This window comes from Elaeis guineensis, chromosome 1 (genome assembly GCF_000442705.2).
Source record: "Elaeis guineensis isolate ETL-2024a chromosome 1, EG11, whole genome shotgun sequence".
Classification (NCBI taxonomy): domain Eukaryota; kingdom Viridiplantae; phylum Streptophyta; class Magnoliopsida; order Arecales; family Arecaceae; genus Elaeis; species Elaeis guineensis.
This window is the reverse complement of record NC_025993.2, coordinates 41,236,788-41,259,361: the sequence shown is the minus strand read 5'-3', so window position 1 is coordinate 41,259,361 and position 22,574 is coordinate 41,236,788.

Sequence of the window (22,574 nt, the reverse complement as noted above, 5' to 3'; positions counted from 1 at the left end):
GGCCTAGAGATAGTCTAAATGATAGGTATCTGTGGCACCTAAGGCTAGGTCATATAGCGGAAGACAGGGTTAACAAATTAGAGAAATTCAGACTATTGAGTCTGTTGACTTTCGAGTCATATCCAGTTTGTGAATCATGCCTTCAAGGCAAAATGACCAAGCTCCCTTTTGTGGGACATGGAGAAAGGGCCACAGACCTACTTGTCCTAGTACATACGGATGTGTGCGACCCATTTGATGTGCCGACTAGAGGCAACTATGTCTACTTCATTATCTTTACCGATGATATGTCTAGGTACAGATATGTGTTTCTAATAAAATACAAGTTTGAAGCCTTTAAAAAGTTCAAAGAATTCAGGCATGAGGTAGAGAAACAAACAGAAAAGCCTATTAAGGTTCTTCGATCAGATCGAGGAGGTGAATACCTTAGTCGGGAGTTCCTAGACTATCTTAAGGACAATGGCATAGTCTCTCAATGGACTCCACCTGGAATGCCACAACTCAACGGGATTTCAGAACGGAGAAACCGAACCCTATTAGATATGGTCCGTTCCATGATGAGCTTCACGGACCTCTCTGAGTTTCTTTGGGGATATTGTCTCATGACAGCAATATATGTATTGAATAGGATTCTCTCTAAAATTATTCCTACCACACCGTATGAGATATGGCATAGTAAGAAGCCAAGTCTGAGTCATCTCAAAATTTGGGGTTGTCCGGCTCATGTCAAGAGACAGCAGACAAACAAGTTAGAGTTCAGATCTTTTAGAGCTCGGTTCATAGGATATCGTAAAGAGTCATTAGGATACTATTTCTATATTCTGGAAGATCACAATGTGATTATGAATCGACATGCTATTTTTCTTGAAAAATAGTTTATTCAAGATGGTGGCATCGGAAGAATAATTAAGCTCAAAGAGAATGTCTCTCAAGAGCAACGAGCTAAAGAATATGAGGAACCCAATCAATTAGAACCAGTCCTAACACAATTTCTTCCACCTCGTAGATCGACTAGGGTTTTCTATCCTCCTGAAAGGTACTTAGGTACTATACAAGAGGAAGTAGAGAAAATATTCCTCACAAGAAATGGGGCTCATGGTGATGACCCCAAGACCTATGACGAGGCGATATCAGATATCGACTCTGAGAAATGGTTAGAGGCAATGAGATCAAAAATTGACTCGATGCACTCAAATCAAGTCTAGACCTTAGTCGATCCACCTGAAGGTACTATACCTATTAGGTGTAAATGGATCTTTAAGAGAAAGATAGGTACAGATGGAAATATAGAGACATTCAAGGCTAGCCTCATAGCGAAAGGTTATAGTCAGTGCGAAGGCATTGACTATCAGGATACCTTCTCGCCCGTAGCCATGCTAAAATTTATCCGCACATTGCTTGCTGTTGCAGCCTATTTCGATTATGAAATATGGTAGATGGATGTGAAAACGGCATTCTTAAATGGATATCTGGAGGAAGATATCTATATGGAACAGCCGCTTGGTTTCATATCCAGTGATGACGATCACAAGGTTTGCAAGTTGTAAAGGTCCATTTATGGACTTAAGCAAGCATCTCAGAGCTGGAATACTCATTTCAATGATGTGATCAAAATATTTGGTTTCATCAAGAACGAGGAGGAACCATGTATATTCAAGAAGGTCAGTGGGAGAGCAGTTGTCTTCCTCATACTGTACGTTGATGACATCCTTCTGATTGGAAATGATATTTCCATGTTGACCTCAGTCAAAATATGGTTGTCTAAGGAGTTCTCTATGAAAGATCAAGGAGAAGCATCCTTTATACTGGGTATTAAGGTCTATAGAGATAGACCAAATAGGATGCTAAGACTTTCACAGAAGATGTACATAGAGGAGGTGCTAAAAAGGTTTAGCATGAAAAAATCCAAAAGAGGTTTAGTACCTTTTAGACATGGCATTCATCTCTCCAAGAAGATGTGCCCTAGCACACCTGAGGAGATTGAACGCATAAGCAAGATCCCTTATGCGTCAGCAATAGGAAGCTTCATGTATGCCATGCTATGTACACGACCTGATATAGCCCATGCTGTGAGTGTCACAAGCAGATATCAGTCGAATCCAGGTGAAAAGCACTGGACTTCTGTGAAATGTATCTTTAAGTACTTGAGAAGGACTAAGGATATATTTCTAGTCTTTGGGAATGGAGAACTTCAGATTCAGGGATTTACAGACTCAAACTTTATTTCTGATATAGATGATCGAAAGTCAACATCTGAAAGTCTGTTCATTTGCAATGGTGGTGCAGTTAGCTGGAAGAGTTCCAAGCAGACGGTGATTGCTGATTCCACCATGGAGGCAGAGTATATTGCTGCATTGAAAGCTGTGAAGGAGGCATTCTGGTATAAAAAGTTTGCCGTAGAGCTTGGAGTGATGCCATCGGATGCCATCCCTCTTTACTGCGATAATAATGGCACCATAGCCCTAGCTAAGGAGCCAAAGTCTTACCAGAAGTCCAAGCATATCGAGCGGTGATTCCATCTGATCTGTGATTACCTCGAAAAAGGTTATGTCGAAGTTAAGAGAGTCGACTCCACAAACAATTTGGCAGACCCACAGACAAAGCCATTAGGCCAGCAGAAGATCGAAGCCCACCTTGAGAAGATGGGATTTAGATATGTAGCCAATTGGTATTAGGTCAAGTGGGAGTTTGTTAGATGTGTGTCCTAAATGTCAGATTGGCTGACACATTCCTATACAAATATAAAGACAAATTTATAATTTTGACTATAAATGAATAAAAAGATTATTCTACTATCACATTGTGTACATTATGTCTGTGATGCATCCTTTGAGTTAGTAGGAATGTTAATTCATATTTTCAAGAGTTAAAAATTTAAGGCATGAATTTACATAACTAACTCATAAACAACTCCTGACCATAGGATTATAATGTGGATGGTGATCGATCCAGAAGGTTGGTATACGATCGCTTCCTTAGGATAGATGAGTCTTGAGTTTATAGTGTGGAGACACTAGAGTGAGAGTACAGGTATTCATTGAGAACGAGAGTACTGAGTGTGACCACCTCGAGCAATCATAAGGAAGTCTACCTTCTCGTCGATGACTAGCTCGATGCTGCAGCTGTGTGTCTAGTTCTTTGACCTGAGGTGCATCGACAGTTCACCTTGAGTGTGTTACAGTTTGACTACATCATAACTCGATCTTCTAGCCATTCAGAATCCTGAGGTGTATGTTGGCTGTAGCATATTCATTATAGGAACCAGATTGCACCAAGATGGGATCTATCAACCTCAGTAGATAAGAGAAGTAGTCCTATGATAATCGAAAGATCGAGTCCTTAAGCCCATGGCCATGGCAAAGTGAAATAATGGAAAAAAGTTTTTCATTGGGGTTTCACATCAGACTCGGATCGATTGATTGATTCATATGACTGATGTTGGATTTGATGAGTTCACCTTAACCCTAATTCAGTCGGGACTCATGATAGAAGAACTCAATCACATAGGTAGCTGCACCGAGAGGTTCATCTTCATTTCTGATGGGTTGCCACCATATACTGCTAGGTGTCACTGATAGATTTTGAGAGCTATTAGAATGATCTTGATGATCGATCATTCTAATTGTCTGAATCAGAAGAGTTCTGGTCTATCAAAAGGAGTTTTGATGATGTCGATGATGAGATCACAACATGTCTTATTACCATACGAAAATGAACCTAACTGGATCACACAAACAAGAGATAGGGTCTGGATGTCATCAATTGAGCTAGCCCAGCTCGATTGATTTGGATTAGATCCAATTAGGTTCAAAGAAATCGTGCTAGCATACGATTGAGCCTAACTTTCTCCTCGTGCAATCTTTTTCATCTCGATAGAGCCAAATATGATTTCTCATCTGGAGAACCTTGAGAAGGTTTCTCTTAGTCTGACTGGACTCAGTCCAGCTCAGAAAAGGTTTGTCTTAATTCATGAGATAAATTTAAGATAACACCTGCCAATTTCTGTTACCTGTCATTTTCGTTTTAGGATATTGGTCAAACGTTGACTTATGGATCTTGAACTGAAGGCCACTTGGCAAGAGGTCATTGAAGAGTTTTTGTGGAGTATCCACCTACTAAATTAGGCCTCAAAGTGGGTGCCAAGATCAGGTTGGGCGTGCGCCCTAAGTGGATAAGGATAGAGTCCCATGAGATGAGGACTCTATGCCTTGATCGACTCAAACTGTTGGGCATCAATCTCACTGTATTTATCTAGTGTTGGCACCAACAATAGGAGAGTTTGGTGGGGTTCTTATCTGATATGATCAGATGATATCACTCCACCAATCAAAATTTTTTCAGAATTAATTAAAATTTTTTGATTGGTCAAATGATGTGACACTGCATGGCGCAGCAGGGTCTATTTAAACCCTGTCTGCACCTAGGGTTTAGAGAATCTGCTCAATCCCCAGCAAAAGCCTGATATCCCTCTACTTCTTTATACCCCCTCTGATCCTCTCTCTCCTTTCTTCACTTCCAAGAAGTTGGGCATCCATCTGGCGCTTGTCCGAGGCATGGTGGCTCCCTGATCAGAAGGCTGCAGGGATTTATCGAGAAGCTACTGCTCCAGCTTCAGAAGATCTTTTGAAGATCTTCTAGATCAGATCCAGATCTAATTTTTGGAGCAAAGATTCATGAGGAGAAGATGATCCAGATCTTACTTGAGTGGATACTAGTAGAGGCCAGGCGACTGCGTGGCTATTTTAGAACCTTGGGCGTTGCTGCGATCATCTACAGGGTAATCTAGTTACCCTAGAGGTATTTCTCTATTCTTCATGATTTTAGATTTAATATCAGATAATAAAAATTAGATCTAATAGATCTTAGATCTAAAATAATCATAGGATATTTTTTTTATAATATTCTGCCCCAGATCTCATTAGATCTGGAAGATCCTACAAGAAAAAATGTGGTTTTTCCTTCATCAAGTACTTGTTAAGTCAGTGTGTGAGTCAAGATGGGATTAATCACTTCTGATTTCAGGAGTAAATGCTATATTGTATTTTAATTCAGCAAAACCTTGGTTAGGATGGTCCTTGGGAGGAGTCACAGGATTTATGAGGTTGAGACATATTATGGATATACTGATTAAGAGTTGACAGTTCAACTCTGAGTCTGAAAGAATAGTGTCCTATAAGCCAATCGCATGGATAATGTGAAAGAATTTTTTTATATTTTTTCTATTTATTTGTATGACATTAGTTATTTTATTCATGAGATTTTATGTTTTATCATTTGCTGCATCATATTTATATGATTATGATAAATCTCATAGATTAGTGCAATGATTTTAGGACCATGATGAGATTATACCAATGAGACATAAAATCTTGATAGCCCTAATCTAAAATATTTTCAGTCATTGGATCATCGAGTCAGAGATCGATGATACCGATAAGACTGGTACATTCTATGGTACTCAATGGAAAGGATAGTTGATCTCACAATCACTTGTATGACGACACTAATATAAGGATATAGGTGCTCATTAAAGAATGAGTTCACTGAACTGATCCACACGAAGAACATTTGATGGAGCTTTACAGCATATCGATGGATGATTCTCCAGTGGGAGTGGTGGAAGTGATCTTTTGACCTAAGGTCACCATGATACCTTATGTACATGGATCCTTACTTTGGTTTATTCCCTAGCATGCCACTTTGAAATGTGTCTGGGATATTTTGGATATGGTGAAGTGTGCATGAAGGTTGTGAGTGGTCAATAAAGAATCGGTCACTCCTTATAGGAGGAGAGAATATCTTATATGATCTCATAGGATGATGACTCTGAAAGTCTCTGATCAGAGTAGGGATGAACAGTAGAAAAGATTTTTACTAATTCATCAATCGAGTCATCATCATCAGATCGAGGCATATATGGATAGGTATTTGGGCTTGACATGTTTTCACACCCATGGCCTGTTTGAGATGTTGTGTGATTGAAGGATTTAATTGAATGGTAACTCACCATAGAAGGATAATTTTGATTTTTCTATCAAATTTTAAATCTTTTGGATAGTCATGACACATTACTAGATATCAATCTTGACTTATGGACTTATCAGAATTAAAAGAGTTTAATTCGAGAATCAATTAGGAAGAGTCCTAGTTGATTGAGACTCTTAAGCTGACCTAATCTAATCAGATTAGGATTATGTTAAGAGTCTAGGTCCATTGCTGGCTAGATTTGGAACCCAATGGGTCATATACAATAGAGATTTGGTCTTGATCCAATCTATTTAGATTTATTATAAATTCAATGGGTTAATTGAATTACTAGCACATGAATTAACCCGAGTTTCCAATTGGGTTCAGTGTAAAGGTGTTTGTGCTAACCCTTTAACTTGTTGTCTTGACCTAATATGATTGGATTTGAATCTATAATTAAATGGGTGGCTTATCTAATTTTTATGAAAGAGTTCCATAAGAAATAAACTTCTTCCATGCCAAGCCACACACCAAATAAAAGCTCTGCCCATTTAATTTTAGCATTAAGAAGGAGAGTCCTTCTTAATGAAGCTTCTTAGTTTTTTCCTTTGATTTCCATGCATTTTGTTTATTTCTCATGTCATGTGATGACCCTTGGGATATGTAGGCATGGAAGAGGAGGAAGAGTCCTTCTCTTGGAAGGAACTCTATGGAAAAATTAGATGGGACGTGCTTTTCTTTTGTGCGATGAAATGGAAGAGTCCATTTCATGTTGGACTCTTAACTTCCTTCCTTTTTCTTCTCTTATTCCATGCTAATTCTTAAAGGGGATGAAATCAAATGGCACCTTGGTTTCTAGATATAGAAAGGAGAGTCCTTCTGCTTATGAAACACCTTATATTCCATGGCCAATTTATTAGGGAATTTTTAATGCCAAGTGTTGGCATCTCTTGGATGTGTATGGTGCCCCTTCTTATCTTATAAATAAAGGGGTGCTACATCTAGGTTCCATATCCAATATCTAGGTAATTTTGGCATGAGAATGAAAGGATAAAGACAAGAAAAAGTCAGGAAAAAATGCAAGAGAAAAGGGAGAGAAAAATGGAAAGGAAGGGAAGAGGAAATAAAAAGCATATGATGCTTGTCCTAAAATCAGATTGTTCAAGTGTTGAATATTCAATCTAATTTTTGTGTGGTGAGATCATTTAAGAAATAGTTCCTAGAGTAGTCCTAGCAGAGGTCTCGAAGGCATACAAGTAGTGGTGCAATCCATTCTTGTGAAGGACGATCAGCAGTATACTTACGAAGAAGGCCGCAGCACTACGTCAAATTGGGAAGGATCTTGATCAGTCCCATGTGGATCATCATTGGAGGGTTTCTACTTTGAAATCTTATAGAGATATCATAATTACTAGATTATCATCTTTATATGAAGGAACCCGATCTAGGGTTTCAGGGTTAGATCTTGAAACTTTTTCAAGATCATACAGCGGAAGACTAAAATAAATCAAAATTTATTTTCTAAAACTAGAGAATCCCTAGATCTAAGATCCTATTACATGATTATTATATAGCATTAAATCAAAAATTAAAATATATAAATATAGCATAAACTACATGTTGATCATATCAACATGTTTCTATACCACATCTAATGTATGTATTAAACAATAGATCAGATCTATTACCTTGCAAGTTAGATGCTCTAACCTCACTGATCCGGGCTTAAGGATGATGTTGCAAGCCGCACACGCGTCCAGCCTCTAGGAGTCATCCACACGAGCCCACGAATCTCGATCAGAAGTCCTGCTTCAGGAAATCGCACAGTATGCTAGTACTGCGCTGATCCTTCTTTGATGGTTGATCAGATGCCTCCTTCTTCTTGATTTGGACTCTTCCAAAAATGGAAAGTAAAAGGAGGAGTTTTAGATCTGAGACGTTCTCAGAAAACTCAAGATGGAGGGAGGAAAGATATGAAAACAAAAAACCTAGAAGAAGACCCTCTTCTTCTTCACGTTTTTCTCTCTAGACACCCTAACTTGCATCTTTTATATCTCCACTACCCAAAGGTCTTTCTCTCTAATTTTTGAATGGCACAAAGGTCTCTCAAGTCTCTATCTTTTTCTAAAATTTCATGAAGAAACTCATTTTATACAGAGAGATATGATAGAGTCCTTGTCTAGGTCAAATACCTAGTCAAGGCTTATCCAAACATGGCAAGTTAAGGGCCGCCCAACTCTTGAGCACCTCCTCCATATTTTCATGTATGGATCATCATAAAAGGGTACACAATGTGTACCCTAAAATCCACAAAAATTCTAAAAAAAAATTTGGATAAATTCGGTGCAAAATTGAAAGAGTTTTGGATTTCTAAAACTCTATCTCATAGAATTCGAAATCCAAACTTATTCCTTTTTGATTTGATCCAAACCACCTTCCATGTAAGAAAGAAGAGAGGAAACCTTTTGTGAACATGGGAGAGACCTGGGAGAGGGCTTTTATCACATAAAATAAGTGGAGATTGGCGTTGAATAAGAGAGAGGGTGTGGGGAAGGCTTATGTGGCGCAAGGTGGAATCCTAGTCTTACTAGGATTCTATCTTATGACTTGTTTTAATTTGGTTTCCCAAACCAAATCAAACCAAAATTAGATCAACCTAATTAAAATAGGTCTTAACCCAATTAAGAATCTAATTTAATCAGATTTAAATCTGATTTAATTTTCTAATCAAATTAGAAATTAGATTGACCCAAGTCCTAGTTGAACTAGGACTAGTTTTTCCTTGCACTTGGCTTATCCAATAAACCAATTGGACTTGGTCCAATCAAGCTCAAAATAAATCTAATTAAATTATATTTAATTAGACTTAATCTCAGCCCATTGGCTTAATCAAATTAAGCCAATTAGCAATCGAATTGCTAATCGATCCTCCTGCAATACTTGCACTGGGTTAAATATCAATTGTATTGATCATTTAACCCTAGAACGATTCTTAATCGTTGATCAACCATCCGATCGGATCATGAACTCTAATGTGTGTGACCTCATAGGTCCGAACCTAATCCGGTAGCATAGGAATAAATTTTTGTACCAATCGAAGTGACCATCTAGCAATGGTACCCGACGACCGGATAGGTCGAATGTGTAGAACAACATCCTTAGAACCCATGCGGATATAGTTTTCATATAATTCATCCCTTTGACCAAAATGATCATAGGACACCCCAGAGTTTAACTGTCAACTCTGATCAGGTTGTCCACATTGTATTTCAAAATATCAAATTCATCTGATGGATTACCCTGGCCAAGATTTTGCTAAATTGAAATACAGCGACTCATTCTTCTCCAACTCTTGGAGTGGTCAATCCCATCTTGATCACACTCTGACTTCGCAAGTACTTGACTGTGCCCAGAAGCCTTCCATCTCTGAATTAGAAATTCAGTTAGTCCAGTACCAAAGCACAGTGAGTTGCTTGCAAGTCACTGAGGCGATCTCAAGTCTAAGGGACACTTATACCTATATCCCATCAGAGACATTCTCGACAGCAGAATACTCTGGAGTTGGTCACGTTCAATGATGATGTACCCTTACATCTCACCTGTATGCCATACCAGTGTCTCCACACTCCTTGGTTAAGAGGACAACCAACCCATATGGCCTACAGCGACCTATGCTCGATAGAAGCTGTCGTCCTTATTAACAGCTTATCATTTGGTCGTGAACAGTTTTAAGGACTAATCGATAAATCCTCTCTTTATCGAACTTAAATAGTCCTAAGGACTTCATCATAACAATGGAGTTCATTAGAAAATAAAAACTTATGATAAAAATACCAAATATATTTTATTTATTAACAAATCAATTACAATACTTGGTTGCTCAACCGTCAACAGCTTGACGATTGGCTTTTTGAGACACATTTCCCAACAACTCCCACTTGTCCTAAAGCCACTCGGCACAGTATCTAATACCCATCTTCGACTTGTGGTTGTCGAACTCCTTTATCGCCAGGGCTTTAGTGAAGGGGTCGGCTAGGTTCTCCTTTCCGTCGATCTTCTAAAGGTCGACGTCACCTCAATCCACGATCTCTCAGTCCAGGTGGAAGCGGTGTAAGATATGCTTCATCCGCTGATGTGCTTTGGGTTCCTTCACCTGAGCTATGGTACTAGTGCTGTCGCAGTAGAGCAGGACTGGACCATCGAGGGAGGGTGCTACTCCAAGCTCGTTGATGAATTTTCTCAGCCACACAGCTTCCTTCGCGGCATCTGATGCTGCGATGTACTCCACTTCACAAACAGAGTCTGCCACAGTATGCTGCTTGAAACTCTTCCAACAGATGGCTCCACCATTCAGAGTAAAGATATAACCCGACACGCTCCTGCTGTCATCATGGTCAGATTGGAAGCTGGAGTCTGTGAACCCCACAAGTTTTAAATCTGACTCGCCATAAACCAACCATTGATCCTTAGTATTTCTCAAATACTTAAGGATGGCTTTAACCACTTTCCAATGATTTTCTCCAGGATCAGATTGGTATCTACTCACTACTCCTAGTGAGTATGCCACATCTGGTCTTTTACATATCATAGCGTACATGATAGATCCCATGGCTGAAGCATATGGGACTCTACTCATACGCTCTCTCTCTTCAGGAGTTGTCGGACAATCCTTCTTAGAGAGAGAAATTTTATGGCCTATCGGTAGATAGCCCTTCTTGGAATTCTCCATGCTGAACCTCTTCAGCACAGTGTCTATGTACATGGACTGGGATAACCCAAGCATCCTTTTAGATCTATCCCTATAGATCTTCATCCTTAGGATGTAGGATGCTTCACCCAAGTCCTTCATGGAGAATTATGATGACAACCAAACTTTTATTCCCTGTAGTGTGGGGATGTCATTCCTGATTAAGAGAATGCCATCCACGTACAAGACAAGGAATACCACAACTAGACCATTTGCCCATCTATAGATGCAGGGCTCTTCTCTATTCTTAATGAAGCCATACGTTTTGATCACCTTATCAAAATGCATGTTCCAAATCCGAGAAGCTTGCTTCAGTCTATAAATGGATCTCTGAAGCTTGCACACCTTGGACTCATCTGTGGATGTAAACCCCTCAGGTTGTATCATATACACCTCTTCAGTCAGCTCTCCATTCAGGAAAGCTGTCTTTACATCCATCTGCCAGATCTCATAATCCAGATGGGCAGCTGTTGCAAGCATTATCCGAATGGATTTAAGCATTGCCACAGGGGAAAATATCTCGTCATAGTCAATACCATAACGTTGACGATACCCCTTGGCGACCAGACGGGCTTTATAGGTCTCCACCTTTCCGTCTGCATCCCTCTTCCTTTTGAAGACCCATTTACACCCAATGGGTTTAACCCCTTCAGGTGGGTCAACCAATGTCCATACATCGTTGACCTTCGTGGACTCCATTTCGGATTTCATGGCTTCAAGCCATTTCTCAGAATCAGGTCTCTGCATTACATCCATATAAGTGATCGGATCTTCATTATTCTCATCAAGTTCGATGGGATCACCATCCCGGACCAAGAAACCGTAGTATCTGTCCGGCTGATGCGGTACTCTACTGGATCGCCTTAATGGTGTAGGTATATTGGGCTCCGGATCTGATCTAATCATATCCGACTCAGGTTCAGCTATTGATGTCGGTCCTTCTACCTATTGAACTTCATCAAGTTCAACCTTAGAGGCAACGGTTCCTTCACCAAGGAACTCCTTTTCTAAAAAGATTGCCTTAAGGCTGACGAACACCTTTTGTTCATCAGCTTGGTAGAAAAAATATCCTTTTGTCTCTTTGGGGTACCCTATGAATGAGCATTTGTCAGACCTAGGTCCAAGTTTGTCTGTGACTAATCATTTGACATAGGTCGGGCACCCCCAGACCCTAAGGTGTGAAAGTACTGGCTTACGCCCTGTCCATATCTCATGTGGAGTCTTAATTACAGACTTACTTGGAACCCTATTTAACAGATAACAGGCTGATTCGAGTGCATATCCCCAGAAGGATATCGGCAAGCTAGCAAAACCCATCGTGGATCGGACCATGTCTAACAGAGTCCGATTCCTCCTTTCAGACACACCATTATGCTGTGGTGTTCCTGAAGGAGTCCATTGGGAGAGAATCTCATTCTCTTCTAGATATGTGAGAAATTCACTAGAAAGGTATTCTCCTCCTCGATCAGATCGAAGAGTTTTAATACTCTTCCCAGTTTATTTTTCTACTTCACTTCGGAATCGTTTGAACATTTCAAATGAATCCGACTTATGTTTCATCAGATAGACATATCCATATCGGGATAGGTCATCCGTGAAAGTTATGAAGTAGAAATATCCACCTCTAGCACTGGTGCTCATGGGTCCACATACATCAGTATGTACAAGGCCCAAGAGCTCAGTAGCTCTCTCACCTTTTCCAGTAAAAGGTGACTTGGTCATTTTACCAAGAAGACAGAACTCGGTTGGAAGTGATTCACAATCACTGACTTTGAGGATTCCCTCTTGAGTCAACCTGTTTATTCTGTTCTTGTTTATATGACCTAGCCTACAGTGCCACAAGTAGATATTTAACACACTATCTAATTTAGGGTGCTTGCCAGTAGAATAGACTCTTATCGGGCTTGATCTTTCTGGTCTGGCCCTGCACTGATGTCCCAGCCTGAACATGCACCTTCTTCACTTTCTTCTTCTTGTTCTTCTTCCTTTTTTCAAAAGGTCGAGAACCAAAAGACGAACCTCCCACTAAGTTCACCGACTCCTTATGGAGTTGGTGATCTTTCTCAAAGTTCTGAAGCAACCCCAGTAATCCGTGGTAGTTTACTTCAGGCTTTGTCATTCTATAATGAGTGAGAAATGGGAGATAAGACTTGGGCAGTGAGTTCAGTATTATATCTTTCCCAAGCTGCTCATGCAAGGAAAAGCCGAGCTTGCTCAATCGTTCCATCAGCTCGATCATGTACAATACATGATCAGTGACAGAGGCACCATCCCGCATTTTGACGTTGAAGATGGCACAACTAGTCTTGTGCCTCTCCACATCATCGGGTGTGCCAAAGCATCCTCCAACACTTGAAGCATGTCCTTTGGCTGAGCCGTCTCGAATCTGCGACTGAACTCGTCGCTCATAGCAGCCAGCATGATACAGCACACCGTGGTCCGATCACTGAGCCACTTTGGTAAGTGTCTCTGACTGTTCCATGTGCATTGACAGCTGGCTCCTCAGGTGCAGGATCCATTATCACATATAGGATCCGTTCATGCTCCAGGACTATCTTCAACTTTCGGTACCAACTACCGAAGTAGGGTCCCACCAACTTATCATTGTCCAACAATGATCGGAGCGTTAGGGAAGTGGCCATATTTGCACAAAGGAGAATCATAACCTAATTAGTAATTAATTCATTAAACCTAAAGATTTGGACTTTAATCAAAAGGTTTCTCCCACTATTTTATTCGAATTGGTAGCCTCTACCTCCAACTCGAGGAATTACCCTAATTCCTTAGCGGGTACTAGAATCCACTTAGACTGCACACAAGCCCAACTTTGGTTGGTCAACCCATGTACATCTAAGGGTAGGTTCATAACCAATTGTTTCTCTAAATAATTTCTAATAATTTTAATTTTGCCCCAGAAACCTAATCAATAGGCTTTGGCCTCCACTGTAAGGATCCGGTTAGGTCCAACCATTAACATGATCATACTTGGTGTATCTAACCAACGAATGATTAAGCCCAACTTTGGTTGGCTCACCTAACCACCATTAGAGAGACACTTTCAAGTCGTCATATGATGAGTGATAATTCCATTAGTCAACAAGCATCAGGCCTTTGGGTCTGCAATGATTATTGAGTTAATGGACTCATTATCAAACACCTTAATGGGAGGCTATGACTCAGTTATCTCCATAACTTTATCATTTTAAGGACCTAATAATTTTAGAGGATTTAAATAATTTAGAGGATGAGGTCAGATGAACCAGCTTATCATGATCCTCCCACTGGCTTCACCAAGTTAGCTTAAGGGAGACCATTAAAAGGGCTGGTCTAGGAGCACCTAAATCAGTCACACTGATTTACCTAGCTGACATGGGTCAGCTCGAATAGTCAAGTGATCCGATCAAAACATAATTTCACCAAGAGGCCAGGTAAGTTCGATCAGTGGGAGGGTCTGCCAAAGCTTGCCTTAGACACCATCAGAAATGGCCAGGTAAGCGGGCTCCCAATTAAAAACCACCGGTCTGGTTTACCTTAGACACCAACTGGTTTAATTAGTTTCGATTAGATCAACCTAACAGTTCGTGCTAGATCACTTAGCCAAGAATCAAGTCCATTTGGTTCTCGTTAAAGACATGGACTTGACCAACTACAACTATTGTAATTGATCTAGAGAATCCTTGACCTAATCTAAGAAATAATTGATTAGATTTAGTCAATTCTCTAATTAAGTCCATCTTCAAACTAACCATAGGTATAACCCAATTAATGGACCTAATTCCCACTAACCCATTAACCCAATGTGTTATGATTTGTGTCTTAGGTTCTTCAATTCACAATCCTAGAACCTAATCAAACAACTTCTTAATTCTTAATTAAGTTTTGGGCTGAGCGTTGGGTTTGGCTTTTCAAAAAATAAATTTCATATTTGTAAAATAATTTTATAATATGATTCTACCAACCATATTGCATGTTTGATTCATAATCAAGATACAAGTGAAATAAACATGAAACTACTTTAGATCTAATCTAAATAGGTTCATGTAATTGAAATAATTTCAACTTTAAATAATTTCTTTGCACAAAAATTATTAACAAAGAGATTTTATTTCAGATTTAAACATTTTTTAAATCTAATAAATTATAAATTTAATCTAATCATATCTAATAAATTTATGATTAAAGATAGATCTACACAAACTAGGACAACTTTTGCACTGTAAGGGGTAAACCTTACAGCAGGACAACCTTGCAGTTTGTGATTGATCTAAAATTTTAATTTTAAATTTAATAATCAGATTATAAATTAGATCTAATCTAAGAAATAATCTAAGCATGTATAAATAATCATGTAATAAAGAACCTAGGCTCTGATACCAATTGAAGGAACCAGATCTAGGGTTTCAGGGTTAGATCTTGAAACTTTTTCAAGATCATACAGTGGAAGACTAAAATAAATCAAAATTTATTTTCTAAAACCAGAGAATCCTTAGATCTAAGATTCTATTACATGATTATTACATAGCATTAAATCAAAAATTAAAATATATAAATATAGCATGAACTACATGTTGGCATATCAACATGTTTCTATACCACATCTAATGTATGTGTTAAACAATAGATCAGATCTATTACCTTGCAAGTTAGATGCTCTAACCTTGCTGATCCGGGCTTAAGGATGATGTTGCAAGCTGCACAAGCATCCGGCCTCTAGGAGTCGTCCACACGAGCCCACGAATCTCGATCAGAAGTCCTGCTTCAGGAAATCAGCACAGTATGCTAGTACTGCGCTGATCCTTCTTTGATGGTTGATCAGGTACCTCCTTCTTCTTGATTTGGACTCTTCTAAAGATGGAAAGTAAAAGGAGGAGTTTTAAATCAGAGACGCTCTCAGGAAACTCAAGATGGAGGGAGGAAAGATATGAAAACAAAAAACCTAGAAGAAGACCCTCTTCTTCTTCACATTTTTCTCTCTAGACACCCTAACTTGCATCTTTTATATCTCCACGACCCAAAGGTCTTTCTCTCTGATTTTTGGATGCCACAAAGGTCTCTCAAATCTCTATTTTTTATAAAATTTTACAAAGAAACTCATTTTATACAGAGAGATATAATAGAGTCCTTGTCTAGGTCAAATACCTAGTCAAGGCTTATCCAAACATGGCAAGTTAAGGGGCGCCCAACTCTTGAGCACCTCCTCCATATTTTCGTGCATGGATCACTAGTAAAGGGTGCACAATATGTACCCTAAAAGCCACAAAAATTCCAAAAAAAAATTTGGATAAATTCGGTACAAAATTGAAAGAGTTTTGGATTTCTAAAACTCTATCTCATAGAATTCGAAATCCAAACTTATTCCTTTTTGATTTGATCCAAACCACCTTCCATGTAAGAAAGAAGAGAGGAAACCTTTTGTGAACGTGGGAGAGATCTAGGAGAGGGCTTTTATCACACAAAATAAGTGGAGATTGGCGTTGAATAAGAGAGAGGGCGTGGGGAAGGCTTATGTGGCGCAAGGTGGAATCCTAGTCTTACTAGGATTCTATCTTATGACTTGTTTTAATTTGGTTTCCCAAACCAAATCAAACCAAAATTAGATCAACCTAATTAAAATAGGTCTTAACCCAATTAATAATCTATTTTAATCAGATTAAATTATATTTAAATCTGATTTAATTTTCTAATCAAATTAGAAATTAGATTGACCCAAGTCCTAGTTGAACTAGGACTAGTTTTTCCTTACACTTGGCTTATCCAATAAACCAATTGGACTTGATCCAATCAAGCTCAAAATAAATCTAATTAAATTATATTTAATTAGACTTAATCTTAGCCCATTGGCTTAATCAAATTAAGTCAATTAGCAATCAAATTGCTAATCGATCCTCCTGCAATACTTGCACTGGGTTAAATGTCAATCGTATTGATCATTTAACCCTAGAACGATTCTTAATCATTGATCAACCATCTGATCGGATCATGAACTCTAATGTGTATGACTTCATAGGTCCAAACCTAAGCCGGTAGCACAGAAACAAATTTTTGTACCAATCGAAGTGACCATCTAGCAATGGTACCCGACGATCGGATAGGTCGAATGTGTAGAACAACATCCTTAGAACCCATGCGGATATAGTTTTCATATAATTCATCCCTTTGACCAAAATGATCATTGGATACCCCAGAGTTCAACTGTCAACTCTGATCAGGTTGTCCACATTATATTTCAAAATATCAAATCCATCTGATGGATTACCCTGGCCAAGGTTTTGCTAAATTGAAATACAGCGACTCATTCTTCTCCAACTCTTGGAGTGGTCAATCCCATCTCGATCACACTCTGACTTCGCAAGTACTTGACTGTGCCCAGAAGCCTTCCGTCTCTGAATTAGAAATTCAGTTAGTCCAGTACCAAAGCACAGTGAGTTGCTTGCAAGTCACTGAGGCGATCTCAAGTCTAAGGGACACTTATACCTATATCCCATCAGAGACATTCTCGACAGCAAAATACTCTGGAGTTGGTCCCGTTCAATGATGATGTACCCTTATATCTCACCTGTATGCCATACCAGTGTCTCTACACTCCTTGGTTAAGGGGACAACCAACCCATATGGCCTACAGCGACCTATGCTCGATAGAAGCTATCGTCCTTATTAACAGCTTATCATTTGGTCGTGAACAGTTTTAAGGACTAATCGATAAATCCTCTCTTTATCGAACTTAAATAGTCCTAAGGACTTCATCATAACAACGGAGTTCATTAGAAGATGAAAACTTATGATGAAAATGCCAAATATATTTTATTTATTAACAAATCAATTACAATACTTGGTTGCTCAACCGTCAACAGCTTGACGATTGGCTTTTTGGGACACATTTCCCAACATTATATTGGCATATGGCTTCTGATCTCTTCTTTTTATGCATGCTTATATTATTTGATTGCAATCATCAAGGTGTTCTTAGAACTTTTGTGTTTCGGTAGTCTAGTTTAATTGTTAAACTTATTTTCAATACTTGAATGCATATAAAAATTTTTAAAATTTATATTCCACTACATCATCAGAATCCAATAATGGTATCAGAGCCATCCTTGATTGATTTAATCAAATATTATGTTATTATTGTGATATGGATTAGATCTAGTTCAAACTATGTCAAAATTAGATTTTTTGATTGATGGTCTCAATGTATTTTTGTTAATTATAAAATATTATCAATCTATGATCAAATCTTGGATATAAAATTTTATGATCTTTAGATTTGTGAGACAAGTTTAAGTTAGATCCTATGATCTAATTATTGATGAAATTGAAAATCCAATACATATGATGCGCGAAACCTTAGAATGATACATTGGATATACATTGCCAAGACTTAGGATTTTTGTATTTGATATATTCACCAAAGATCTAAGCACTGACCACCATGTTATTGGGCACTCACCATTGTGGGTCTACCATCTTAGTTGTTGTCCTAGGTATGTGTGGAGCTGAAAAAATTTGGTTATGGAAAGGATGCATCAGACATAGATTAGAATTTTTGTCATAGATTTATTTAACTATAATTCATTATTCTAATGTGATTAGAATTAATGATTATAGATTAAATCAAATTTATAGTTCTAATTTGATTAGAAGTTATGTTTAATTTAGGTTGATCAAATTATCATTTACCTAATTCGATTAGGGTTTGAGTCATAGTTGACCTAATCTATGCTAACCTAATTGGATTAGGTTAACCTAAGAATTGATCAACCTAACTCAAAAATGATGACATATGATTGATTTAAAATTGGATCAAGTGTTAAATCTGAATCAAAAATCCTAGATGGGTCTATGTCCATATATTTAAACATCTTCATTGACGTGTTTATGAATGATATCATAATTAAGATAACATGAGAAGTTAATTATCATATTTTATAATTATTATAAAATCATGATGAGTTGTTATGGACTATAGTACATCTATGTAATGGATGTATGAATGAATGCTTCCCTATTGACTAATTATATAAATACATCTGCAAGAGTTACAACGGAGGCTGGGTGCCCCTAATGCATTGTATAATCAACTGTAACCTTCTTTTGTATGTTTCTAACTGTTGATTGAGATTTTTACATATTGATGTAAAATTATATAAAAAATATTATTTGAAAGTAGATAAAAATTATTATTTTTTTATTTTTAGATAAAGATCGAGCATTCATGGTGGTCTTCATGAAGATGAAGACTTGACTACCATGTGTTTGTAGAGCAAAGATGCATTAACATTAACTATGAGATGGTTCAATCTAGGATGCACCTAGGGTTAGACCTATAAACCATCCTGTGACTCAGATGATTTTTTGGAAGACCATAACCATTAGATTTCTTTATATATGTTCTTACATGCTGGTAATTAGAATTAAAATAATAATTATATATATATGTTTTGGATGTGCTTAAGACCTAAATCTCTCATTTAAATTATATTAAGTCATAATGATGAAGTGTTAAGAACACTATCTATGCCTTCATTCTAAGTCAGTATTATGTCAAGAACTATAGTAGGCTTGTTGTGCTATCCACAAGACTTTCTGTGGAGACTGATTTGATACTGTCTTGGTGCATAATGAAGCTAATGGTACTTGGCTCATATTAAGTCAATAAAGTATGTCAAAAACTATAGTGAGTTTGTTGTGCTATCCATAAGTCTTGTTATAGAGATTGATATGATGTTGACTGAGTGATACTTATGGTATATTTTGGTAGTGCTGCCTTGTTGTGCTATCCACAAAGATAGTATTATTTAGATATGACCATATAAGATTGAAAGGTATGACTTAATTAAAATATTATAGTTTGTTATGCTATCCATAAGGTTATAAGTATTTTAAAGACAAAAATCATGTTGAGAGTTGCATGAGATGCAATTGGTAAAGAGTTACTTACCCTTAAACTCATAAAAGCTTGTTATGCTATCTACAAGGCTTTTTATGAAAAATTGGGATCTTGACCCCACTAAAAAACTTCATAATAGGTTCCTCATTTTTCATACTTAAGGGCTATGAAATTCGTTAAAATAGTGAGAGACACATTTAAATAAAAAATCTCATCTAAATTGTGCATGTCATCATGAGTAGTCCTTTTATGTTCTAATATTTATCTACATCTTCACTATCACTGCATGGTATTTAAATTGATCGAACTTCACAGAATGGTTGAGGATCCTGAGAATAGTTCTTATATAAGTGATAGTTTTCTATTCTCTTAATTCTGATTTGATCGAAGATGATACTATAAAAAAGAAAAATCCATATATGCGATATGGTGGATGACAGTATGACTGTCAAATATATCCTGATTAACTTAATCATGCGATTAAGTCATTATCATGGATAATGAGTTAATCTAGGATTTGATCCTATTAACTCTCCTAGATTCCTTTAATATCTTCTAGGAGAAAAAGGTAAAGATTGTCTTCACTATGGGTATCTATTATCATTACAGCAATGATGAGCATTAAAAATAAATTGCAAAAATTATCTTGCAAATGTGAAGCAGTAGTAGGATGTAAAAGTTGCATCTGCTAATGATTTGTATATGATACAAACTAATTTATCATTGAGTACTTTAGCTTCAAAATTTTGGATATGAGATATCTCATATAGGTTCAACTTATGTAAAGTATTGCTGGACCTATAAAGCTGAAGAGAGGTGACTACATACTTTTGGCACTGATGGATAGTCCATTCATGTTAAGGCTGTAGGAAGCTATATAACCTTCTAGCAAAGTTTAGAAACTAATGGATTATTGTTATATACCTAAATTTATTAGAAACATTATTTCAATTCCTTTGCTATTGTAGTATGGTATTGAAATTAATGTAAAGAGCAAAGGTTGTTCTCTTTCTGATAAATTTTATGGTTATAAATTTATGATAATTATCTTATATTTATATCATTTAATGATGTTGTTTTTCATATTGATGAGAACAAGAAAAGAATATATGATGGTCACATATCTCTGGCATTATCAACTTGGCCATTTTTGTAAGTCAAAGATAAATAAATAATATAAAGAAGAATTTTTTTATTCTGTATGATTTTGAATCATATAAAATTTATAAATCTTATCTCATGGATAAAATGACTAAGATCTCATTTATTGAACATGGAAAAAAGACAAGCAAGGTATTAGATCTTGAACATATGGATGTTCGAAGACTAATAATATCTCAACCCAGAGATGGACACTCTATATGTGATATGGTATGTTCCTTTATATGCTTCACAGATCTTATTATCTCATACTAAGGATATGCCCTAGAAATTGCTGCATGTGTTTTGAATTAGATACTATCAAAATCTATTACTAGCACTTCATATTAGATATGGAAAAAGGCCAGATTGCCCAATTTATGTGAAAATAGTTGATGTACATAAATTTTGTGCTTGATCAGATTAGAATAAGTTTATAGGTTATCCTAAGAGTAGTATGTGATACTACTTCTACCACCTTATTGGACAAAAGGTGTTTTGTTAGTAGGTATGCCACCTTTTAGAAAAAAAAAAATTTTCTAAGAAGGGGATAGTGGGAGGATAATTGAACTTGAGAAGTTCAAGACCTATGAACTATCCTATCATAACCTGTGGAGTGTCTACAAGTTGACCCTTGATCAGATGTACTCATTGATGAGGTACAACCATGAAACACACCTTCTCACCGAAGGTCAATCTGAGTGTGTAATGTACCACTCAAAATATGGATTTGTCTTTGAGAATGACAATACACCATACATCATAGAGAATGATATTTTCTTGACCTATTCAGAGATAGTCATGAGTAGAGACTCTGACAGATGGCTTGAAATCATAAAATCTGAAATGAACTCCCTGTACATCAACCAAGTATGGACTATGGTTGAAGCAACTATGGGTATGACCTAATAGGCAGCTAACAGGAATGTCAATCTGGATGTTTGCTTGCTATTGCTGCTCACCATCTAGAGAGTTTGTCTCTAGTGGGAGGGCAAATACATTTATGGATTAAAGCAAGCATTGAGAAGTTGGTACATTTATTTTTGATAAGATAGTCAAAATATTTAACTTTATCAGATATAGATGAACTGTATGTGTACAAGAAGACAAGTGGAAGTACCACAAACTTCTTATGTATGTGGATGACATACAGCATATTGAAAAGGTAGTCCCGATATTGCACTCGATCAATGACATGCTTATCACAAAAGTTTTCATGAAAAAGACTCAGGTGTAACATCTAATATATTTGGCATCTATAGTGATAGATGTAAATAGATGTTAGGCTTGTCTTAGTCTAGATATATGGATTTTATGTTGAAGGGGTTCAACATGAATGAATGTAAAAGAGTTTATTTATCCATATATTCAATGTACCAAGCCTGATATGGTTTATGTCTTGTGCATAATCATTGATTTCAGACAGATCCATGATGGGATCTTTTGAAAACTATGAAAAATATTCTCAAAATACTTGAGAAGTACTAGAGGAGCAGTGAATTGAAAGAGTTTCAAATAGCAAATTATGTTTGACTCAGTTAATTATTGTTTGTAAAGATTGCTAAGGAAAGTCGTCGGATAAAAGGGTTCATCAATGAGTTAGGTGTGGTCTCATCAGGTTCCTACGCACGTCCTATAGCACTTTCACCTCATTCACTTTTAGATCATAAAATGAGTTCATATTAAGAATAGTACAATGGACCAGTTCACTAAGCCTTAACATAGCAGTAGTGTGTTCGCCATCCTGATTGCATAGGCATCAGGTACAGGGGTGATTGGATTTAGTGCAAGTGAGAGATTGAAAGAATAGTGCCCTATAAGCCAATCGTATGG